This window comes from Bos javanicus, chromosome 1, assembly GCF_032452875.1.
Source record: "Bos javanicus breed banteng chromosome 1, ARS-OSU_banteng_1.0, whole genome shotgun sequence".
Taxonomy (NCBI): domain Eukaryota; kingdom Metazoa; phylum Chordata; class Mammalia; order Artiodactyla; family Bovidae; genus Bos; species Bos javanicus.
The window spans coordinates 149,934,855-149,949,552 of record NC_083868.1 but is presented as its reverse complement, the minus strand read 5'-3'; the positions used below and the strand labels follow the sequence as shown (position 1 = coordinate 149,949,552).

At 44.8% G+C, this 14,698-nt stretch overlaps 1 protein-coding gene and 1 long non-coding RNA gene across 2 annotated transcripts in view; both read left to right on the top strand.

Moving 5' to 3' along the window:
* The window catches only part of KCNJ6 (potassium inwardly rectifying channel subfamily J member 6), a 331,426-nt gene that overhangs the window by 71,307 nt on the left and 245,421 nt on the right, over window positions 1-14,698 (top strand). The window lies entirely within an intron of this gene.
* Window positions 4,211-5,773, top strand: LOC133252091 (uncharacterized). Its single transcript, XR_009737806.1, has 2 exons — window positions 4,211-4,585; window positions 4,790-5,773. It is a non-coding gene; the product is annotated as an uncharacterized LOC133252091 (long non-coding RNA).

Below are 14,698 nucleotides of genomic sequence, written 5' to 3'. Positions count from 1 at the left end.
CTCTGGTTCAAAGTGAGGCTGTAATAATGGATTCTGTCAGAGGGTTAATCCTTAAATCACTACGGCTAAGAAAGATTGGCAGACACAGAGCAACTAACCATCACCGCTCCTCCACTCAGCCATCCAGGGGGACTGACTCTTAGAGACCTGAGCATCTTCTCATTCCCTTCTGCTTCCTGTGACCCTTCTGCGGTGTCCCGCATGGTCCAGGGAGGCTCCCACAGGCCTACATCTTCATCTTGTTGTCCTAAACATGGGGTCCTCCTCAGGGTGAAGAAGACCATGCTCTGCTGGTTCCGCCATGGGCCTCCAGTGCCCATAAGTCACCCTTTCTCACCAACAGGCTGCATCCTGATCCAGTTCCTGCTGCCTATTGCTCGCATCCTTCTTTATATACAGTTTGGGACTCTAGACATTTCCTAGTTTCACCAGCAATAAAACTCTATCTTGTTTCTGTGTCTCTTTGCCATGTTTTGAAGGAGACAGAGAAGCTCTTGTATTACCATCATAAAATTAGGTATCTCCACAAATAATAATTTAAATAAAAACTTATTCTTTGCTTCTACCCCTAGAGGTTTCAATTCAGTAGGTTTGCAATGGAGCAGAGTCACCTCTAGGTTTAGAAAGAGCCCACAGGCTTGAAGCATTTAGGATGCCACTCAATGCTCTTCCTATGTAGAGGACTGGCTGACCAATCATATTCAGATGACCACAGACCAGAGATAAATCAAGTAACCATCAAATTTATCCATATCAGCACCCTAGACACACACCTCCCCCAATGCAGAGATCCTTGAACAGACCTAAGACTGAAAAGAGATGGCTTATCCTGCTGACCATGCTGGTTATTCCCTTTTTTTTTTTTTTACTTTTGAAATATTTTGGACCAACACAAAAGTCACGAGAGTAACACAGTACACACGCCCCCTTGACCTCTTCGCCCTTCACATTTGTCTTATTTGTGGACTCTCTTTCTCTCTTTTGGAGCATTTGAGAATTAGTTGTAGATGTCAAGATCCTTCACCCCTAAGTATCTCAGCATGACTCTCCTGGGAGCAAGGACATTCTCCCCATCGATCTGAGGTCCACCTGCTCTATAGGCTCTCTTGCTCATCTACATGGAGACAGGGAGCCAGGATCAGAGAGTGTGAATTCCAACACGGAAGCCAGCAGCACAAAATCACCCTGAGTCAGGACATGAAAGGAGGGCTTAGGGAGAGGACAGAGGGCAAGAAAGATGATAGCATGATCTCCGGCAGAAAGGGTCCCAGCCACAAGAAGAAGCCAAATGTTGAAGCTGGTTGCTGCTTCAAGTTGAGTAATTCTATCCCAACCCCCACCCCAGAGAACACTGTCCAGGAATGCCACAGCATGGTCTAGAACTGCCTCGGTGATATTTAGAAAGCAGACTTATATGATTTTAAAACCTAAAGAGCTTCAAAAATCAGGTTTGGACACCCCCACCTGCCATGCTTCTGGCCGTGGCTCCATGACTGATGGAGAAAGCAAACACCATCTGTCCAGTGCCAAGTCCCACAGAGGATCCAGTCTTAGGAAAGAATTTTTGCCTTGAGCTCCCTGAATCCTATCTCCAGCCCTCCCTCTTGCCTTCTGCTGTCCTCTGGGGCAGGGAGCCTCAACAGCTGCTGCCTGTCAAAAACTGGGCCTCCTGGCAGTGCTTGGCCTAACAGCCCACCTTGTAACTAATGGTGACAGGAGTCATTTTTCTTTTCTTGGGGCTAAATACCAAACAATCGGGGATGACCAAATTGTCAGGGAGAAGCCCTTATTGTGAATCTGTGGATTTGAGAAAGACTCACTATGATTGGGCAGGACTGGGCTTCATAGTCCATCAGCCCTGAGACGGCCATGTGAACACAGCACATAATTACGCAACGACCGGTCCACAGGGAGAGAGGGTCCCCAGCAGATGCATTCACTCTCGACTTTTGCTTTTTGAATTGGAAATTTATGATTGAATTTTTAGGCCCCATAAGGCGTAAAGGATGGAATTTCTCTCCTCCATTTAATTATTTTGTCTCAAAATGGCCTAACCTGCACAAAAGATGCAAACCCATTTTCCATGACACAGGTAAGGAACCTCAGCCATTCTCTTCTCTCCTCTGGTTTTGTATGGAATGGTCCCAGGGATAGTCAGGACAGAATAAAGGGAGGGCGTGATAATTTTCCAAAAGGAGAGAGATGATTCCATTAGAGAGGCTTCAGAGAATGAAAATTCCATTTCTTTATTTCCTTTAAAGCTCTGAAACATGAAAGCTGCTAGCCCACTCCAAAATCTTGCCATTAACTGTATCTTCACTGCAGCATTTAGAATGAAGGCTGGCCTAAGTGGCAGAAGGAGAAGGAGGTGGCACAAAAAAGGAAAATAGAAAAGAAAGTTTCTTCTTGTGGCCAGGACCCTATCTGCTGGAGATGATGCTATCATCTTTCTTGCCTTCAGTCCTCATGCATTAAACTTAAAAAAAAAAAAAAAAACCTTATTTTTCTCTGTTTCTTTCTTGGTATACACTCTGTGGGCACCTGAAAAGTGTGTACCATCCTGCTGCTGTTAGGTAGAGTACTCTATGAGTGTTGATTAGATCCTTTTGGTTGATGGTGTTGCTGAGTTCATCTCTATTTCTGTTGATTTTCTCTCTAGTTGTTCTAACAATTATTGAGAGGGATGTTGAAGGTTTCAGCACTCGTGGGTGTGCACATTCCCCCTTCCAGTTCTATCAGTTTTTGCTTTACATATTTTGCTTCCCTGTTGTTTGGTGCATATGCATTTAAGATTGCTGCATGCTCTTGGCTGGCTGACCCTTTGTCATTACAAAATACTTCTCTCCATCTCCGGTATGTTCTTTGCTCTGAAGTCTATTCTATATGCTGATAAAGCCACACCTGCTTTCTCTTCATTCATGTTAGTGTGGTATATCTTTTTCCATCTTTTTACTTTCAACCTACATTTACCATCACGGGAATTACAGTCTATCGTATTTACCTCTACATTTGCTCTTTCCGTGTCATTTTCTCACTTTATAGTTTTCCAAAAACCCTTCTTTTATCATTTTTTCTTTGTTTAGATAGCTTCCTTTCACCATTCTTTGAGAGTGGGTCTGCTGTTGACAACTTCTCTTTCTTTTTCGTCATCTAAAAATGGTTTAATTTCTTCTTAATTCAAGAAGGATTTTTTTTGCTGGTATGGAATTCTGGATTTATGATTCTTTCTTTACAGTAACTGAAAAACACCAAGCCACTTCCTTCTGGCCCCCATATTTTCTGATGAGAAGTTCACTGTTATTTGAATTCTTTTTCCCCTGAAGTATTGTGTCATTTCTCTGGATGTCCTCAAGATTTTCTCTAGCTTTTAGAAGTTTGATTATGAAAAAATAAAAAATAAAAAAAAATAAAAAGAAGTTTGATTATGACATGTCTTTGTGTAGGGGTCTTTGGATTTATCTTATATGGGATTCAGTAAACTTCTTGAATTAATATTTTTTTAAATTTGGGAAGATTTAAATATGCTTTCAGTCCCTGCCTCCTTCTCCTCTTCTGGTACTCGACAACATAAGTGTTAGATCTTCATTACAGATCCACATGTTCTCAAGGGTCTGTTGACTCCTTTTTAAGTCTGTTTTCTCTCTGTTGTTCTTACTGAGTAATTTATATTTATTCTCTCTTCAAACTCACTTCTACTTTCCTCCATCCTCTCCACTCTGCTGCTGAGTTCACTCATGGACCTTTCTTTCCTCAGTGTTTGTAATTTTTAGTTCCAGCATTTCCATGTGGTTTTCCTCTACACTTGCTAAATTTTTTTCTGACACCATTTTTTTGCTGAGACTTTAAAAATGTTTGTTTCATCACGTTTATAATTGCCCGTTGAAGCGTTTGTATTAAGTGCTTTAAAATTTTCAGATAATTCTAAGGTCTGTGTCATGTCAACGTTGGTGATTGTCTTTTTCTCATTCAATTTGAGCTCTTTCTCTTCCTTTTGGGGACAAGTGAATTTTTCGATTGAAACCTAGATGTTTTTGAGCACTACCTTGCCAGCATGTGGAATGCTAGACGTTGGGAGGATTATAAGACTTATGAGGATTATAAGACTATGGATCTTGTTTAAATCTCGTATTACAGCAGCTCTCTCCTGACCCCAGGCTTGTGGTGAGGGGGTGAGGGGGGGGGTTCCTCCTAATTACACCATTGTGATGTCAGTGTCCTTTGACACAAGGATTAGGGAGGATCTTTGTTACCACTGGGTGGGAGTGATACCACCCTGGCTGAGGGGAGTACCTCCTTGATGCTTCCCCTGTGGTCTTCACTACACTTCACTGAAGTGGCAGTGTTACTGATGAGTAGTAGTGGTGGAAGTCCTGGCTCTGCAGTAGGATTCTTCCAACGCCACCCTCCTGGGGATGGGGAAGCAGTAATGAAGCTGAGGCTGGGGAGAAGTCCAGGCTCCCCATGAGCTCTCTGAGTGGGGGCAGCTATTACCCCTCAGCCAGGGTGAAAATCTGGGCCCCTCCCTCTGTCTTCTCTGATACCATCCTGGCGGGAGGTGTGCATGCCTTGCTACAGACTGGCAAGGGTAAGAGTCGAGGCTACCCACTCATCCTTTGCTCTCAGGGTGAGGTTGCAGTTGTTTCGGTGTAGTTTGGGCTTGGAGTAGAGAAGTTATCGTCTAAAAGTTTTCTGTCTTTCTAGGCTACCTCTCCCTTAGTACTTGGCTAGAGAGGGCAGACTTTTCCTGGGGCATTTTTTTCTGTATCCACTGATGTTTCCATGTTGCCAGCTTCCCTAGGATCCGGTCTGGGATATAAGAAGCAAAAAGGAAGAAGTAACAACAACAACAGGGAACTCACCACCATTGTTCTTCAGGCTCAAAGTCTCTGCCACGTTCTGTCCACTTTGTACGCTTGCTGTATGTGTGTATATAGGCAGACCTCATTTTATTGTGCATCACTGTATTGCACTTAGCCAACATTGCATGTTTTACAAATTGAAGATTTGGGGCAACGCTACATCAGGCAAGTCTCTTGGTACAATTTTTTTCAATAGCATTTACTCACTTCCTGTTTCTATGTCAGAATTCTGCTAAGTCTCACCATATTTCAAACCCTCTACAAGCAAAAAGTTTACAACTCGCTGAAGGCTCAGATGGTGGTTAGCATCTTTTTAGCAAAAAAAGTATTTTTTTAAATTTAAATATGGGTATTTCTTTTAGGCCTGATGCTAATGCATACTCAATAGACTAGAGCATAGCATAAACATAGCTTTTATATGCACTGGGAATCCAGAAACTGTGTGTAACTCACTTTATCATGATATTTACTTTATTGAGGTGGTCTGGAACCTAGCCCACAAAATCTTTGAGGTATGATTGTAATGTTCATGGTTTTCTAGTTGTACAAAGTGGGAGGAATAGAGAAAAGTACATCTATGCCATTTTCCCAGAAGCTGAAATAGGAGGTTAATTGTAAATAGAAAAGAGAAAGTGGGACAAAGAACAAAAGACAAAAGCTTATGGAAATGGCACTTTCTTGCTTTCCTTTCTTCTCAGAGTTGTGCGCTGCTAAGAATGAGCTGTGAGGTACCCAGTGAAGGGGTAACCATCTCTCCCTTCCCTCCTCTGCCCAAACAGAATTTCAAGCTGCAAATGCGGCAAGAAGCACATAAAATGAAATTATTTTTATCAGTAAATGTTCCTCATTCTCCAGTCCAGTAAATGTCACATTTGGTTATGAAATTGAATTTTTCAAAATAACATTTTTAAATACTCCTCCGACTTAGTCTTTTGGTATTGACACAGATGAGAGATGGAAGGGTTTCATCTCCTTGTCTCCAACATCCTCTCTCACACATGCATAAGTAACAGGCTGATTTCTGATGGTTGGAATAGCTGGGGCTCTCTGGCTCCTCTGACCCAGTTCAGCAGGGATGACCTCTGTTTTGAAAACAACCATCCACACCACTTCTCTGGACACCAACAGTGCCCAAGAGTAGCCTGGCTTGGGAAGGAGCTGTTACTGTGCTCCATTGGCTTCCCCATCTCACTGGGGCATTTCCACATGGGTTATCCAATATTGAGCAGCCCAGTCTAAAGTTTCACCCTGGGATTAATATTCCTGAAAAAAAAAACAACAACACTTGATCATGGCCCTCTCAAAGGCTGTCCGTGATCATCCCTCACAAAACTGAGCCATAAATGAATGAATGAATGGAAGAATAGACAAATAACTAAATCCCTTGCTCTCCATTGCAACCCAGGCAGTTCTTGAGGCAGAACATGGACAAATTGCCTCATGACAACACAGCCCAGCCCTAGTGAAGAAGCTAGCTCATCCCTGCCAATGCAAACTATAGGCAGAAGTTAAAAGGCAGGGGAGTTGTGAGCTCTGAGCAGTTGTTTTCTCTGTGTAATTTATTTTCCACCTTAAACTATAACCACATATTTGAAACAACTTTAGAAGGGCTCTAAAATTCATTCATTGCATCATTCTATTGCATCACTTCCTAGAGCAGAAATCCTTCTGGAACATTCTGGACAAATGATGAGCCAGCATCCCATGTGAGGAAACTCACAACTGTTACCAGAAACTTTACTCCTTCTATTCATTCTTTTTTTAATTAACTTTATTGGCATATAATTGCTTTAGCAATGTTGAGTTTGTTTCTATTGCACAGTAAAGAGAATTATCTGTATCTACACATGTATCTTGGAGAAGGCAATGGCACCCCACTCCAGTACTCTTGCCTGGAAAATCCCATGGATGGAGGAGCCTGGTGGGCTGCCAGTCCATGGGGTCGCTAAGAGTCGGACACGACTGAGCGACTTCACTTTCACTTTTCACTTTCACGCACTGGAGAAGGAAATGGCAACCCACTCCGGTGTTCTTGCCTGGAGAATCCCAGGGACGGGGAGCCTGGTGGGCTGCCGTCTATGGGGTCGCACAGAGTTGGACACGACTGAAGTGACTGAGCAGCGGCAGCAGCATACATGTATCTCCTCTTTTTCAGATTTCCTCCCCATTTAGGTCACCACAGAGCACTGAATAGAGTTCCCTGTGCTATACAGTAGGTTCTCATTAGCTATCTGTTTTATTTGTTTTTATTAAGTCATTAAGTCATATCCGACTCTTTGAGACCCCATAGACTACAGCACGCCAGGTCTCCCTGTCCATCACCAAGTCCTGGAGCTTGCTCAAACACATATCCATTGAGTCGGTGATGCTATCCAACCATCTCATCCTCTGCCATCCCCTTCTCCTCCTGCCTTCAATCTTTCCCAGCATCAGTGACTTTTCCAGTGAGTCAGCTCTTTGCATCAGGTGGCCAAAGTATTGGAGCTTCAGTTTCAGCATCAGTCCTTCCAGTGAGTATTCAGGGTTAATTTCCTTTAGGATTGTCTGGTTTGATCTTCTCCTTGCAGTCCAAGGGACTCTCAAGAGTCTTCTCCAACACAACAGTTCAAAAGTATCAATTCTTTGGTGCTCAGCCATCTTTATGGTCCAGCTCTCATATCTGTACATGGCTACTTGAAAAACCATAGCTTTGACTATACAGACCTTTGTTGACAAAGTGATGTCTCTGATTTTTACCACACTGTCTAGGTTTGTCGTATCTCTTCTTTCAAGGAGCAAGCATCTTTTAGTTTCATGGCTGCAGTCACCGTCCACAGTGATTTTGGAGCCCAAGAAAATAAAATCTGTCACTATTTTCATTTTCCCCCATCTATTTGGCTTCCCTGATAGCTCAGTTGGTAAAGAATCTGCCTGAAATGTGGGAGACCCCAGTGGTTCAGTTCCTGGGCAGGAAGATGTGCTGGAGAAGGGATGGGTTACCCACTCCAGTATTCTTGGGCTTCCCTGGTGGCTCAGCTGGTAAAGAATCTGCCTGCAATGCGGGAGACCTGGGTTCGATCCCTGGGTCAGGAAGATCCCATGGAGAAGGGAAAGGCTACCCACTCCAGTATTCTGGCCTGGAGAATTCCATGAACTGTACAATCCATGGGGTCACAAAGAGTCAGACACAACTCTTTACTGGCCCAGAAAATGAGCTACTTTCACTTTCACTTTTCCTTGCCTTGAAGTGATGGGACCGGATGGCATGATCTTAGTTTTTTGAATATTGATTAAGCCAGCTTTTTCACTCTCCTCTCTCACCTTCATCAAGAGGCTCTTTAGTTCCTCTTCGCTTTTATAGATAGTATCAATAGTGTATATACGTCAATCCCAATCTCCCAACTCCTCCCACCTGCCTTTCCCCCTTGGTATCCATATTCATTCTTTTGTTTCATTTGGGGATTTTGCTTTCTCTTCTTTGGAAACAAAAAGATAAATTCTTTTGAGTTTTCTAGTTGTTCCTGAAGCTGTCTTCACTGTTGCCTCTGGAAGTCATGCCAGAGGTATCTGCAGGTGCTGGGGCTCAGAGAGAACGGTCACCAGAAAAGTAGTAGGCAGGGATAATGCCAAACGGGAAGTTAAATCTGAAAGACAAGGAGACGCGGACCGTGCAGGCAAAGAAGGCAAGAGGAGGGGTGGAACGATGCAACGCGTCCAGGTGCCAAAAGGGGCTCATTTGGCAGGAACGTAGTTTAGGAGCAAAGAGTGATGGGAAATGTGCCTGAAGAGGCCCTCAGAAGCCAGCTCTCCAAGGAAAGTGTTCTGACTTAACCACGGAACAGGGCAGAGCTGGAAAGGCAAGGGCAGCTACTGGAGCACTCACTGTGCTCAGAACCTGCACTGTGGGCGAAAGGAAAATGGAAAAGAAGGGACGTCGTTACAAACTCTTTTCGCCTTCCTCTTGTGAACAGGGAGAGTTTAGCAAAACCACTGCCTCTGATGAAGCTGAGCGGAGGAGGCATCGGCCCCTGTAAGGTCTAGGGTTCTGAAAGATAGTCCTGGAGGTGACTAGAGCTTCAGAGAAATACTGGCCCAGAAGGGAGGCAATAGATGGAGTGAGATGAAGCCAAGAGGGAATTCCAGGCTGCTTCCAAGATTCAGCACGCCGTCGCTGAGTCCTGGAGGGCTGCAGTGAGCCTCACACTGGTGTGTCCTCCGACAGGCGTGCCTCCTGGGGATGGTGGCAGTGAGAGCCGCCTCTGCGTGTTTCAGTTGTCCCCATCTCCTCAAAGCCTCTCTGCAGCTGAGCTCAGCATTCTCTTTAAAGAGAACGTCTTGATGTGATGAGAGCGATGATGCTTGTCCTATATTTTATGATATTTCCAGGAGCTCTAGGAAAAGAGGAATGAGTCACTCATCAATATTCCAAGAAATCAGCCACACTGGGCATCATGAGAACTTGCTGGGATGTTGGTACAGGAAGTCTGGAGTGTCGCTAGCCCACAGGGTTTTTTGAGCAGGGGAGGATACACACAGAGGTTTGGAGAAACTATAGCCGTGCAGTCCAGCAGTTTTCTGATGCAGCCCTGCCACCTGCCTCTCTTGGCAAGTGAAGCTCAGGTGCTCCACTTGCTTCCAGGAAAGGACCCGGGGTGATACTCCAAAGCCTTTCCTCCTACCTGAGACACACCCTGGAGCACAGGCGAATGGAGGTGATATGAGTACAAGGACAGTCTTGAGTTCATTTATTTTTATAAGTCATCCTAATACCTCCGTGCAGGAGACCCCTCCCAAGTCTAGTCAACACGGCCGCAGGGACACAGCCTAGGGAGCCCTGCAAGGGGACCTGTACACAAGGAGCTTGGAAAGGGTGTCTCGGAGAGATGGGGTCTCACCTTGTGCAAAGGAGGCCGTGTCACCAAAAGCATCCTGCTTGCCCTGCCCTGGAAGAATTTCATCTCCTCCTTCAAACACACCCCTACCATTTTTTTTCTTTACCCCAAATCCTTTAGATCTTTAGATCACCTTAGGAGTCCTTCAACAAGTAAAACAAGGATAAAAGTAACTAACTTAGGGACTTCCAGCGCACGGGTTCGATCCCTGGTTGGGGAACTAGGATTGTACATGCTACGGGGTGACTACTGAGCCCCCATAATTGCAGCTGTTGGGTCCACGTGCTCTGGAGTCCAAGAGCCACAACTAAAGAGAAGGCCACATGCTATAATGAAAATCCCACGTGTGGCAGCTAAGACCCAGTGTAACTCTAAAAAATTTTTTAAAGAAAAAACCTAACTATACTACATAAAATTGTACCATATTCTAAGGGACAAGTTCTCAGTTCCTCAAGCCTCCTTGTTCCTTGGCTGCTAAGAGAGAGTTCTCTGGGTTTCTCCAAGGTGCCCACACTGGTTCAGGCCTTGGCCCCCTGCCCACTCCTCCCACACACCTCACCCCATCTCCAGCCCAGGTCTCCCTCCGAAGTGACTCAGCCCGACCTCTGCGGTCTGCACACTGGATACCCCCACCTTCTAAGCTGGCCCCTCCCCTCTTCTCACACTTGGCCTCAGGGACCTGCTGCTCCCCAAGTACCATGGTTCCCCATCTCTGCTCCTCTACCTGGAATATTCGGTCTTGTTCCTCCCTCCCCCATCACTCCTCTTTTTTTTTTTTTTCTGGCCATGCTGTGCTGCTTGCTTGCAAGATCTTAGTTCTCCAAAAGGATTGAACCCAGGCCCTCAGCAGTGAAAGCAGAGTCCCAACCACTGACCCACCAGGGTATTCCATCTTTAGTCCTCCTTGACACAACAAAGCTCTTCCTCTGTGAGCCTGCTCTGGCTCCATGAGTTTGAACTTTCGGGTTTGACATCCAACTCCACTCCTTCCCAGCTCTGTGACCTGGGCAGTTTGGTGACCCTCTCTGTGCCTTGATTGCTCCATCCCCAAAGTGGAGGTTAGAGCGTTTCCATCACAGGGTCATGGTGGGAATTAAATGAACTAATCTACCAACTCCCTTGACATAGTCCCAGGGCATAATAAGTGTGAAATAAATGGGAGGGGTTCCTATGGTATTCTCCCAAACCATAGTTGCGTGCTGGCTACTCATTTCCATGAGTTTTCCATTAGGCAAAAAAGCTAATCAGTGGCTCTTAAATCCTGAGACCAGTGATATTTTTCAGTAGCAACTCAAGGCAACATATGGCACCCCATTAGAAGAACATTCATTTGATGGGCTATCTGAGGACGTGGCATTTTCCCTTTAAATCAATCCTCCAGTGACCTCCTATGGTGTCATGTCAGGGAAGTGGAAAAGGGAAGCTGCAGATGGGGGCGACAGCTGGCACATTTGCAGAGAACCCAAAGGATAAGGTGGGAAATGCGTGACCCCTGCTTTAACCTAGAGGTGAGGTCTCCAGTGAGGATAGAAGCTCATAAAATAACTATCATTTCCCACTTTATACAAATGTTCCTTTAAGCGGTTGCAACTTTTTTTTTTAAATCAGTTCTCTGATGAATATAAGCACACATTTTTAGAGAGATAAAAATATCCAAAATGCAAATATGACTGGTTTGAAATACATCAACTCTGATGAGTTTCCCCCTCATCCTGAAAAACCTACTTCTGGGTTCCAGAAAGTAAGACAGCCGCTCTGCTCTACACGCAGACCTCACTCAGCGGTACCAGCTCCTGCCCTCTGTGTTCGAGGGAGCCCCGTGAGGCGGAAAATCCCCTCCTCCAGCCACGCTAAGACTTGGCACTCATGAATCAGCCCCACCCCAACCTACCCCCACGCACAGTGTCTTCGTGGTAGCTTTGAGTTACAGTCCAAGTCTGCTATATTGTTGTTGTTTGGTCGCTAAGTTGTGTCTGACTCTTTGCGACCCCACGGACAGCAGCACACCAGGCTTCCCTGGCCTTCACCGTCTCCCAGAGTTTGCTCAAACTCATGTCCATTGAGTTGGTGATGTTATCTAACCATCTCATCTTCTGCCATCCCCTTTTCCTTCTTTTCTCAATCTTCCCCAGCATCAGGGTCTTTTCCAATGAGTTGGCCCTTCGCATCAAGTGGCCAAAATACTGGAGCTTCAGCTTCAGCATCAGTCCTTCCAATGAAAATTCAGGACTGATTTCCTTTAGGACTGACTGGTTTGTAAATTATAAGCTCTGTTATAATTGCCCCCATTAAAAATCTCTCTGTCATTTCAGACAGAAGGAAGTATTTATCTGGCGTGGTTCTGGTAGGAAGCCACATTCACCCCAACTGAAATAGAAGTATGGGTATAAATCACACACACACACACACACACACGTGCACATGCAGACATCTCAAGCAAACTGCTGAGCTTTTTATTTATATTTCGGGTATGGTAGAGAGAATAGAGTCAGACAGTAAGAAAAGTAAATACCCACTGGCCCTGAGAGTCAATGCTCTGGCCCAAAGAGTTTGATGTGATTTTAACAAGACACTTGGGACTTTTTTCAGCATCCTTGAACATGTTTTGTTCAAACATGTCATCATGATTCGCCAAAACTCTAAATGTTTCTGTTATCCCATTAAATATGTGACAACACAGTTCTAAGTGGAGTTCGTCTTAGAGCAGAAGAACCCAGCTCATCCAAGGAGTGTGTCAAGGTTCTGGGACTTAGTGTTCTGGTGGAGGGTTTGAAAACAGGATATGGGGTGCATGGCCAGCAGCTGTTGATACTCATACGAGTCGTTTCCTGGGAGCCAGGCAGCCTTGGGTCTCACGCGCTTCGGGGAAAGCTGCTCTGTTGTTTTTGGTACAAATGCCAGAGATCAGTATTTGCTTCAGTTACATCAGGTGCGTCACCGTGGGGTTGGACTTGATGGTCTTTAAAAGAATCTCTTCCAGGTTTAACCTGTTATCATTCCAAATCTCTTCCCAGTATTGTAATCCAATAACCAGCAAGTTTATTTTGGAGGGAGCTCTCGGCTTTAGAAAAAGGAGGAGAATTTGCTCAAATGAAGTATAAATCCTTCGTCGAGTATACATGCCATGTAATTGCAAACCTCAACTTCTGATATTGAGGGAGGGACATAAGGAGTTTAAAGACATCTCCTAGGATGATTAAACTACTTACATAGAAACATGTCATGATTTCCACCATAAATTATGACATAGATGAGTCAGACTGAGAGGGCTAAATGTAGAATTTTTATGGGCCCCTCCCCTTGTCGATGTCAGAAGTTTTCATTTAACTACAGGGAAAAGGAAAATGCTGATACAGGCAGTATTTGATTTCTCCAGGATATCCAACATATCTGTATAAAAATATCTGCAAGGACCGCCCACGAGCAAGATTGGGGTGCAAAAGGTGGCAGGTTCATAAGAGATAACACAGTGATATACACACAGGAAGACAGACAAACCCAACAGGGCTTTGTAAGGATCTAATGCCTGGAAGCTGAGTGCCAGAGGTTTGGGCAGTCTCACCACTGGGACCATTAGGAGAGGGCCAAGTTGAATAGGTCAGTGATGCAGAGTAAGACCTGATGGGCACAGAGAATAAAGGGAAGACCAGTTACAGACCAGGATACAAGGAGAGATGGTCTAAGTAGGGGTGGGGGTACAGGGAAAAATCAGCAGAAGAACTAAGCTAGGAGGTGAAGTGGAGAGTCAGAGCAAGCAGAGACAGAACAAGGGCCCTGCAGGTGAAGGATGAATTCAGTGAGTTCTCACCGTGGAGCTGCATCGATGCATAAACTGCCATCGACTGCTAGGGTAGACTCACCTTTGAAGCAGCCTCTGTGCGCACTCCTGTGAACCCGTGCTGCTGTGACAAGGTCCTCTCCGCCTGGCTTGTTTTTCTCTGCCACTCAATGCTCTTAGCCTCTCCAGTAGCTATGCCAGTTCTTTCCATCTTGATATAAACCACGTGGAGGGCCAACCATCACGGTTAATGCCTCTACAGCAGGATGGTAGATTGCGGTTTCTCAGCTCTCCTCCTCTTCTCAAGGGCAAGTATTAGTTTAAAGACGAGGCGGTGCCCGGGTTTCACTGCTGTTAATGAAGGACTTGTGAAAATCAAGTGTACTTGGGATGTGCAAAGTCGTTTATTGACACTCATAGCAGACCCTTTGAGTTTGGGAATACTGGCTCTGGAAGAATGAATCATAGTGCTATGAGCTGAATTTCAGTATTCAAGCCAGGACCCATTGGCTCAAGTCCTAGCCAAGCAACTGTGAAGAGTTCAGCACTAAACTATGGCACTCGGGAAAACTAAATGCCACCTTGGACTTCTAAGAAGCGGAATGTTGATGGCGTAGGGCTGGAGGACTGCTCCACGACAGAGTCAGTGACGTGCCTACTCCACGTGAAGGCGTGCTATGGTCCTTCATAAACAGACAGTCAGAGAAGTAAAAATGGCAGTATAAAGGCGCAAGAGACAACTTTCTGCCTATCAGTTTGGCAAAGATTTGGGGGGAGGGTAGTGCTAATGCCACGGACAAGCTAACAAGGATGCACAAATGTTTTTGAACATAATCAGAGTCAGCGTTTGTGGGGGACAAATTGGGCTACAAGTGTCAAAATTCTTAGTAGTCATACTCTTAACCCAATCATACCTAATCCTAATATTTATCCTCAGTGTTGACAGGACAAGGGCACAGATACGTGAGTTCAAGAACGTTCATCACAGTGTTTTATAAAATAGTGACAATTTGAACCAAATTCAGTGGAATCTAGATAAGAAAATTATTATGTAACTCATGATGAATGCCATGTAGTCAGTAAAAAATGATGCATTCTACCTTTATTGACATACAAGGTGTATGATACTGTGTTAAGTGAGAGTAGCTTCCAACACAGTATATGTAGTATAGATATTTCTATTTATAAAA